The following is an 8,651-nucleotide window of genomic DNA, read 5'->3' as shown; positions in this document are numbered from 1 at the left end:
CTAGTGCACAGGCGGGGCTGTAGGGAGAGGGAAGGGGCAGTGCGGGGGCCGTAGGACCCGGGCAGGGGCTACAGTGGCCGTGTAGGGGCTGCAGTTGCTGCAGTGGTGGTGAGGGACTGTAGGGGGCGGTGCGGAGCCGTGGGGGGCCGCAGGGGCCGTAGGGACCATAGTGGCCGTAGTGGCGGTGCGGGGCTGTAGGAGCTGGGCCCGGGCTAGACGGGGGCTGTAGAGGCTGTGCGAGGCTGTAAGGGGGGTAAGGGCTGTAGGGGTGTTGGGGGGCAGTGGGGTCTGTAAGACTGGGGTTGGGGCTGTAGCAACCGAGCAGGGGCAGTACAGGGCTGTTGGGGTGCGTACAGGCAACGCAGGGCCGTGTTTTGATTCTGTCCTGCGCTGGTGGTGCCCCCTGTCCCGGGGGTGGTGGCGGTGGGGCTGGTGGCCCCCGGCCCATTAACTGCAGCCACTGTGCTGCCCTGGCCACTGCCCCCAAATTGTCTGTGCCACACCTTAGAGACGGTGTGTGTGAACACCATCGGATGTGTCCCCTTGGATTTCCAACTGGAATTGTGAAGATCCAGGCCCGTGTGCTGCCTCAAGTCATAGAATCATAGAACCACCAGGTTGGAAAAGCCCTTTGAGATCATGGAGCCAACCATACCTTGGTAAAGAAGTTAAAGCCCTCCTTCATCCTCTAGGACACAGATCCTACCTTTGTTCCCCCTTCTGTCTTTGTAATGAGTCTAAAAGGCAGTTGCTGTCTTTGGAATGAGCAGGGACAGTGTTGGCATTGCAGTGCTGGCTCTTGGGGTGTCCCCCGGGCAGTGCTGGAGGAGTGGGGACAGCCGGAGTGGGCACAGGGCTCCTGCAAAGGGCATCCTTGGGGCAGCCAGTGGGATGCAGGAACCCACCTGCCCAGCCTGGACCATGCTTGCCTAGCTGGACTCCTTCAGACCCTTCTTGGTTTTAAGTGACATCTTTACTGTAACTTGGTTTTAAACACAACGCTTTTGGCTGGTTGCCTTGATTTTGGGGTTAAGTTTTTCATCAAGGTCATGGGAGAAACTGTTCCCTCGACTGTTTTGGCCTAGTGTATTCCTGATTGGCCTCTTTATTTTGGGCGTGAATTATTTAGGAGTTTGCTGGAAGGAACTGTTGTCTGCTGCATTTTTGATAAGTGCTAATACTTGCTGATCTGATTTTTTTCTCCTTCATTTAAGTCATTTGCTTCTTGTTGTAGCGTTTAGGATAAAGCAGGATCTGTAGTTTAGGTTGGGCAGCTCCTTTGTTTCTTTAGGAGCAGTCTTTTTTTCTGTGTCTTCTGTTTCTTTTTTTGAATTGCAATCTCTTTGCAATATTGCGCAATAAGGAATTGCTTTGGTGCTTTGCAGATAACTGCATGTAGATCTTTTGCAGCAGTGTTTATGCTGTTTGCCTATTGGCTGTTGCATTTGCTCAGAGACCTATTAATTAAGGTATTTTATGACAGACATTTTTAGGCCTCTTGCCTACTTTTCTTTTCAGTCTTATCCCCAGCTGTATTTCCTGGGTAGCCTGGTCTGGCGCTCTGCTGCGCTGTTTATTCTTGTTTAGCAAGAAAAGGATGGTTGGGTTTTTTCCTGCTAATAAGGCCGATGTTTCACACTCTCAGGCACTACACATGCAAGGGAGCATCCAAGATGGGATTAGCTCCCAAAAATTGAAGAAGAATCAAAGATTGAATTGTCTCCAATGTCCAGTTATCGCAGCCGGTCTCTCCAGCACTGGTGGAAGGTGAAAAGTATGTGCAGCTCCCTTGTAAGCAGATAACCTGGCTGTCGCCTGAGCACTGTTTCTAATCCCTAATAAAGATGGGTTTGCAAGCACAGCTGGAGGTCTGCCTCTCTTCTAAAGTTCCTGTCATTCATAACTCTTACAGCTCTGGCCATTCTTCCTGTCTGTAGGAATACTGATGCCCTGCCAATGCCACTGTGTTCTTCATATCCACAGTTCATTGTGACAGTAAAAGTTGTAGTTTTGTTAGGTGCTGTGGAAGAAAAAGTTTTTCATTCTCCTGTTTCTGGATTTGCCACTTTCTAATTGGCCCCAAAATAAGTTGCTAGGTGTGAGGAGAGTAAGAGAGATGAGTTTTAATTTTCTTGGGTTTATTTTTTGCTAAAATGTGTTTTGTTTTGTAACTGGATTAAATACTGGTTAAAAAAAAAAACAACAAAAAACCAAAAAAACCCCCCAAAAGACCCAAAGCAACAGCGTTTATTGTTTGTAAATATTTACTGACATCTTCATATTAATGTACATTTTGCAGCTGTGGAAAGCTGCAGACAGAGCTGGAAGTATAAATGGAGATTTCCAGACCTCCTCCTTCCCCAGTACTAGCTGTTACGAAATACTGCCCGGAGCAAGGAGGCTTTCTGTGCCCCTCTATGAGGTTGCTCCTCATGTCCTGGCCAGCCCTTTGCCCTGGGAGCTGTGCCCAGGCCACCCCAATGTCCAGCCAGGCGTGCTGGCTGCAGTGTGTCCGACTGCAGCTGAATGCCACAAGGTGACAGTGTTTCAGAGCAATAACTACACCACATCTCTATCTGCTGGATGTTTGGTTTGCTGTGATATCACTAAATGTTAAATGACAGTTTTGGGGACTGCCAGCCTTCTGCAGGGGCACAGCTGGGACAGACCACCCAAAACCTGGCTTGCTCCTTGCAGGGAGCTGTTATAGCAGTGTCAGGATATGAGTGTTTTCCTTGCAAATGCCATCAGCGGAGCCGCGGATGCTGGCTGCCACTGCTCCCTCTGCTCATCCAACTCCATGGGGTGCGAAGGCTCCTGTCTCCCAGCAGGCGAAGGATGCTCGCATCAGCTCGGAGTCACTGCACAGAGTGTGACCTGCACTTGCCAAGCAGCAGGTCACAGAAGTGCTCTGCTTTCCTCTCCAAGGAGGTCCTGTGGCACTACCTGGCTCTGCTGGGTTTCTGAGACAGGGACCACCCTGGCACTGTTGGCATCTTCTACCAGCAGACTGGAATCCGAGCAGGGCTTGGAGTTGGACCCAAATTCGAGGAATGGCTTTAATTGCTATTGTGAAACGTGTGAAGGGTCCTGGCAGTTGGTTGGCATGTCCATGCTCTAAGGAAGAGCTCTTTGTGAACAACCATCGTACTGTAAGCTGTGGACTCAGCTTGGTAATACCAATTACGCTTTCTTACCTTCCTGTGATCCTCAGGCATCTTCAAGGCCGATGCATTTGTTTCATTTGCAGGGCTGTTTTAGCTTAACTTTGGGAAAGATAGCACTTCAGTCATGTCTGGCTTTATTCTTCATCCTTCAGCAATAGAAGTGTAGCCAGTGATGCTCAGATCTGCCCTAGAGCTGTACTGTATAAACCCACAGGTGTTAGGCATTGATTTCTTCCGACTAAGCTCCTAAAAGTGATCTGTTTTCATAAGTAATAATTGTTGGCATAGATATGGCTCTCATCTCTGCAAGTCTGGCTCTCAGATGTTACTTTCTGCATTAGCAAGGAGTGAAAGGCACAGGGTTGAGCCCTTTGCTCACGCAGCTTCCCTGCTGGCTGGCATCAGACAAGCCCTGGCACAAGTGAAAGGGCAGGTAGCAAATGCCCTTAGAGTAGAATTTCTGCATCTCTTGACCTCCCTGATGTTGTTCTGTCACCCTCTCTGTATTCCTAATTGCATTTGATTAGCCAGGTATCTGTTTCTCAGCAATTAGTGTCTTTTATTTTATTTAGCCTGCCTATTTTCAAATCAATAAATCCTCCTCCACTAACGCATCAGGATGCTGTGAAGGACATTTTGCATAGTCCTTAAATTAAGTCTTTTACAGCACTGAAGTCTGCTAATTGGGGTGTTCCAACAAACAGACATTTTAAGGGGAATTTATTACCCTGGGAAGACAGGATGTAACCACATCGTTAATTAGAGAACTGCAAAGCTATTAATATGTACTGGCCGTGAGAAATCAAACTGGCAGGTAAGGATGGGGCAACGGGGAGCCTCCTACTCCTCCTGCAGCAGCAGCAGTTTGGGTGCAGGAGAGGGTAGTGGCATGCTGCTGCCTGAGGCTGGATTGATGCAATGTTGCTGCTCCAGCAAATCTTGGGGGGAAAGCTTTTTCTAAACAGGGGAGAATGCACTTTGGTGCCATGAAAACACATGGAAAGGGACAGGTCCTGGTGAAACGACTGTAATGGAGAGCAGGAGAGATCACTGCTGGTGCAGGGACGTGGAATTCTGTGCCATGTCTGTCCCATCATCCAACCAAGAGACACTGAAAAGATGTTTGTAGATTTGCATAGATTATGCACATATGCAAATGATTTTACACTTGAACCTTTTATTTTAGATCCTGTGTTCCAGCCCCCCCGCTTTTAATGCAGACTGGTGCATGCAGGCATCGAATGCCTATATGAAATGGCAGCCCGTGAGCCTGAATTTAAATATCTGGTGTCTGTTTACTGTGTCTTTTCTCCTAAGTACAGATTTACTTTCAGAAAATTGGTACCGTAGACCAACCTGCTGGTCCATTTGTTTCTTACGCAGCAGCAGCACCCAGGACGTAACCAGTGTTCCCTGTGACAAACGCTGTGACTGTTGTCACAGACTGCTGCTGCGTCTGGCCCTCGCTTCCCCCCATGGAGCACACGTATTGATGCTTCGTCCAGACTGATGTGACAGTTTCAGGGGTACCATCCACGGGGTAAGTTCTGCTGCTTTTTACGGTATACTGTTGCATGCAGAAATCCACAAATCTTTATTAAGATCTGTCAGCTCCAGCTGTGTGTCTGTATCTGCCTTTGGTTTTTAGGTAATTTGCGCTGTACACTTTCACCACATGATTGCTTTTATTGTATGCAGTTCCTTCTGTTGGGCGCTTCTCTGTTGACTATGATTACTGCCACATCAACTGAAAATGCTCCTGTACTGTGTAATTAACTTTATCTGCTTTGCTACAATGCCTCTCACTGGTAATTACACACACTTCAGGTCTTTCACTACGTTTCTAAGACTTTAAGAAGTGCTGAATACTGTTGCCCGTTCTCTGTCCAAACTGGAAGGTTTTTACATGTCTACAATTATATCTTTTTCCTTGCAACAACCCTACTGTAATCTGGATATTGATTATAGTACATACAAAGCGATCTTTAAATAAACCATCTGTTTGAATTCATTGGGGTTTACACATGCTGGTAGCAAAAAGCTTAGTTCAATCCTCAGGTTGTTGGCCGGTTGATGTGATGGTTATCAGTTTACTGAGATAATTTGAAATGGAGAACAAGGATTTTGAAATCTTTCAGTCCTCTAGGGAGTTACTCCACTTTCCTCCTCCTCATCTGTGTCAGCCTTCTCTGCGGTGCCTCAGTGACTTTTGTCCTTTGATGATTTCTTTAAGCCTCTTTTTCTACAGCAATAGTCTCATGCGATTACACCCTCTGCCCATCAAGCCTGTGTTTCTGTGCTCTAATGCATTTGAACCCCTTGGTCAGCTTGCACCAAATCCGACAGATGTCTCAAGCTCTCGACAACGTCCAATTCCTTGAAGTTACGTGCAGGTCAGGTAGGGAAAATCCCAACTGGAAAGGATCAGCCGTTCTGGCTCAGCCCCCATCCCGTCCTGCAGCACCCACATCCCAGCACCCGTGCCAGCAGGTGTTTGGGGAACGTGGCCAGTGGTGAGGGCTGCTGTGTGGCCATCACTGGCTGCATGGAGGGGTGGGAAATACATAGACGTGAGGCACACAGTAGGAAAGAGCCAGGAGTATCGCTGTGGTGGGGATGGGGGTGAAGTGGGTGGAAGGGATATGGGATCTGAGGGAAAGCAGCCTTCATTCATGGCTGTTCGCAGAGCAGTAGCTGCCACTCTAATGACAAATATTGATGTATTTCCCACAGCTTCTTTTCAAACACACAGCCTCGTTGATTTTTTTTTTCGCTCTTTATAACTACAAGTCGTTTTTCACATCATGGAGAGAAAAGCGCTTGACTGAGAAGTGCTGTATAACTTCTAATGATACCTGGTAGCAAAACAGGCACGCATCTATTAATCAAGGGGAGTGGTGTTTGATGTAAACAGCAATGCGATGTTTTAGCATCATGTTGTCTTTTAAAATAACCCCAGTGGTGGAGCAGATGAAGTCTGAATGTCCTATGAAGCCTGTGAGAATGTAGCTCTGATCATTGCTGCAGGTAGTGTACCCAGAGAGCATTGTTTGAACATCAATTTAATTGAAGAAGCTGCTCTTGCTCCCTTCTCCTGAGTGCACTATGAGTCCCAGAGTGAGTGGGATTTGAGGGTATCTGCTTACAGTGCTGTGCTATGCTGTCCCGACACCCATTGCCCCAGGTGTTGCGGTTTTACTAATAGGCAAGTTGTTAGCCTGAGAAAGTTCAGTTTGGGTGAAAACAGTTGGATTATTATTTTAGGGAGGGTTATGTCTGACTAATAAATGTGCAGAAAAATCATACTGTCTGGAACCAAGAGCTTTCTGTGTGCAGTGTTGGGGGGTGCTCCTCGGCTGATGGAAGCTGCTCTGTCTGCACAGAGGTATCTGAGTGACTTTGGGAAGTGGAGAACATGAGTGCCTAAGTACCTCCAGTATATGTATTTTTTTTTGTTTGGAAGACTAACCCTACTTTCCCAGAATAGGAATATCCTTCATCTAGTAGAGGTGAAAAGAACTCTCAGGATGATTTACATCGTATCTTGAGACCAGACCTTCAAAGGTCAGAAAGAAGGGCCTTAAGCAAGAAAATCTTGATTTAGCCCTCTATAAATGCTAGCATTATTAGTGGCATTACAGCAGCATAGGTAACTTTGGGTTGCATATTTAATCTTCTTGAGCTGCGATTTGACATTACAGAGTAAAAAAAAACCCTATGTAATTAGTTTCTTTTGGTGTCTTTCGATGTCATTACCACTCAGAGATAAAGAATGCTGTGCCTCGATGGTATTTCATAAATGTCTAGTTAGCACCCTGTAGCACCCTGGCTGGCTGCAGCGTTCAGCCTTTGCTGTCGTGGCAGTTGCTGTGACTGGAGCTGCATTTAACTCTGCTTTTGGAGCTGATTAGAATTGCTTCCTAGGGACAGTTATTTTTCTCTTGAATTCTGTTTTCCTTTCACATCTCCTTGACTTTCCCCTCCTCATCTCTTGCTCTCTGCACTTCTGTTTTTTCCCTGTGTTACCTCCTCTGGTAAATGAGACGGTTCTGTTTGTTGCCTCCTTTTTGGGGTACAAGTTGAGTTTCTGATCATTCTATGTTACATGGTGAGGATATGACCTGCCTGTAAAGTCCTCCCCTCCCGCCCCAACTCACATGAACCCAGTGGGATGCCAGAGCCCTTCTCAGGTACTTGCACTTGAACCAGCCTCTCTCTGTCTTGCGTGCTGAGAGACACTGCTTGGCAGTTGCTGGTGCATGGACACCATTCACTATCCCAGGATTATTCCCATTTATTCAATGCTTATTCCAATGTTGCATAAAAAATGGAAGGGGATTATCTTGGCCCCGGCCAGCAGTGTGTGGTGGTGAACGACATAACTTCTATTCTCCTGCTTCTTGCATCTTCCAGCCAACATTCTTTGCTGTTACAACTCAATTCTTTCCTCACTAAGTGCATAAATTGCCCTTTAATATTTTCCTAAGGTGACCTGCATGACAGTACCTTCACATCTCATCTGCTTTTGTCTGTGCCCATGCTGAATCCTGCCCTGCTGTTCCCAGCGCCGTCCCACAGAGGCTGTACCTGCTGCTCTGCTTTCTGGACTGGCATCCCTGCTCCTTCTCCTGTCCTTGCAGCTCACGTGCATCAGCCCACTGGCAGGTTTGGCTGAAAGAATCACCCCAGACATGCCCCCATCCATCTGGCACGGGGAAGGGTTCCTAACAGCAAAGAAAAAACACTTTGTGAAGCACGGTTTGCTGCTTTCTTGAGCAGAGACAAAGGTGTCCTGGTTTGTGGCCGTCAAATGCTCGCTGTTAATTGCAGCGTACCTCCCGGATGCTAGAGGCTGTACCCCCAGTTTCCACCCATCAGAAATGCTGACTACCCTGTTTCATGCATTTTCTGATTGTTTCAGCTCTTTGGCACCTTTCCGTTCTGCTGGATTTCACCCTCAATGTGTATTTTCTGATCATCACCATCCTTGGTCGGATGCCATTTAGACACCAGTCCAACTCATCAAACAACTTGTTTTCCTGCTCAGAGCCTTGGACTCAGCACAGTTAACCTCTGAGGAACCTTGTCATCTTCAGTTTGATGCAGGAAGTATTTGGTTTGTGCTGACTTCTTTTTTCAGTATTATTTTTTCGTTAGTGTGTATATGGAGTGTGTGTATATATATGTATAGTTACGTATATATACATTATACTACATATATGTAATCACACACAGGCGTGAGTTTATCTATCTGTACATATGAAATTATTAGGTATATAATAAAGCTTGCAGGAGGCTTACTTGCATTCATTTTCTTCTCAGAGCTTTTTTTCTCCTGGAGTATTCTGTTTTGCCTCATTTTGCCCTTTAAAATCCATTTTCCAAGAACATCTAAAATTACTAAACTGTTTATTCAATTGACTTTTAATATCTAGAGCCTTTGCAAAGAAACAATCCTGAAGCAGCTATTTTCAGCTACCTTTT

At 46.5% G+C, this 8,651-nt stretch overlaps 1 long non-coding RNA gene across 1 annotated transcript; it reads left to right on the top strand.

Moving 5' to 3' along the window:
* Positions 1-331: 331 nt before the first annotated feature.
* On the top strand, positions 332-8,268 carry LOC128853271 (uncharacterized). Its single transcript, XR_008451701.1, has 3 exons — positions 332-659; positions 4,551-4,707; positions 8,089-8,268. It is a non-coding gene; the product is annotated as an uncharacterized LOC128853271 (long non-coding RNA).
* The last annotated feature ends 383 nt before the right edge of the window (positions 8,269-8,651 follow it).

The sequence above is a fragment of the Cuculus canorus genome, chromosome 11 (assembly GCF_017976375.1).
Source record: "Cuculus canorus isolate bCucCan1 chromosome 11, bCucCan1.pri, whole genome shotgun sequence".
Taxonomy (NCBI): domain Eukaryota; kingdom Metazoa; phylum Chordata; class Aves; order Cuculiformes; family Cuculidae; genus Cuculus; species Cuculus canorus.
This window is presented reverse-complemented; position numbering and strand designations above follow the sequence as displayed.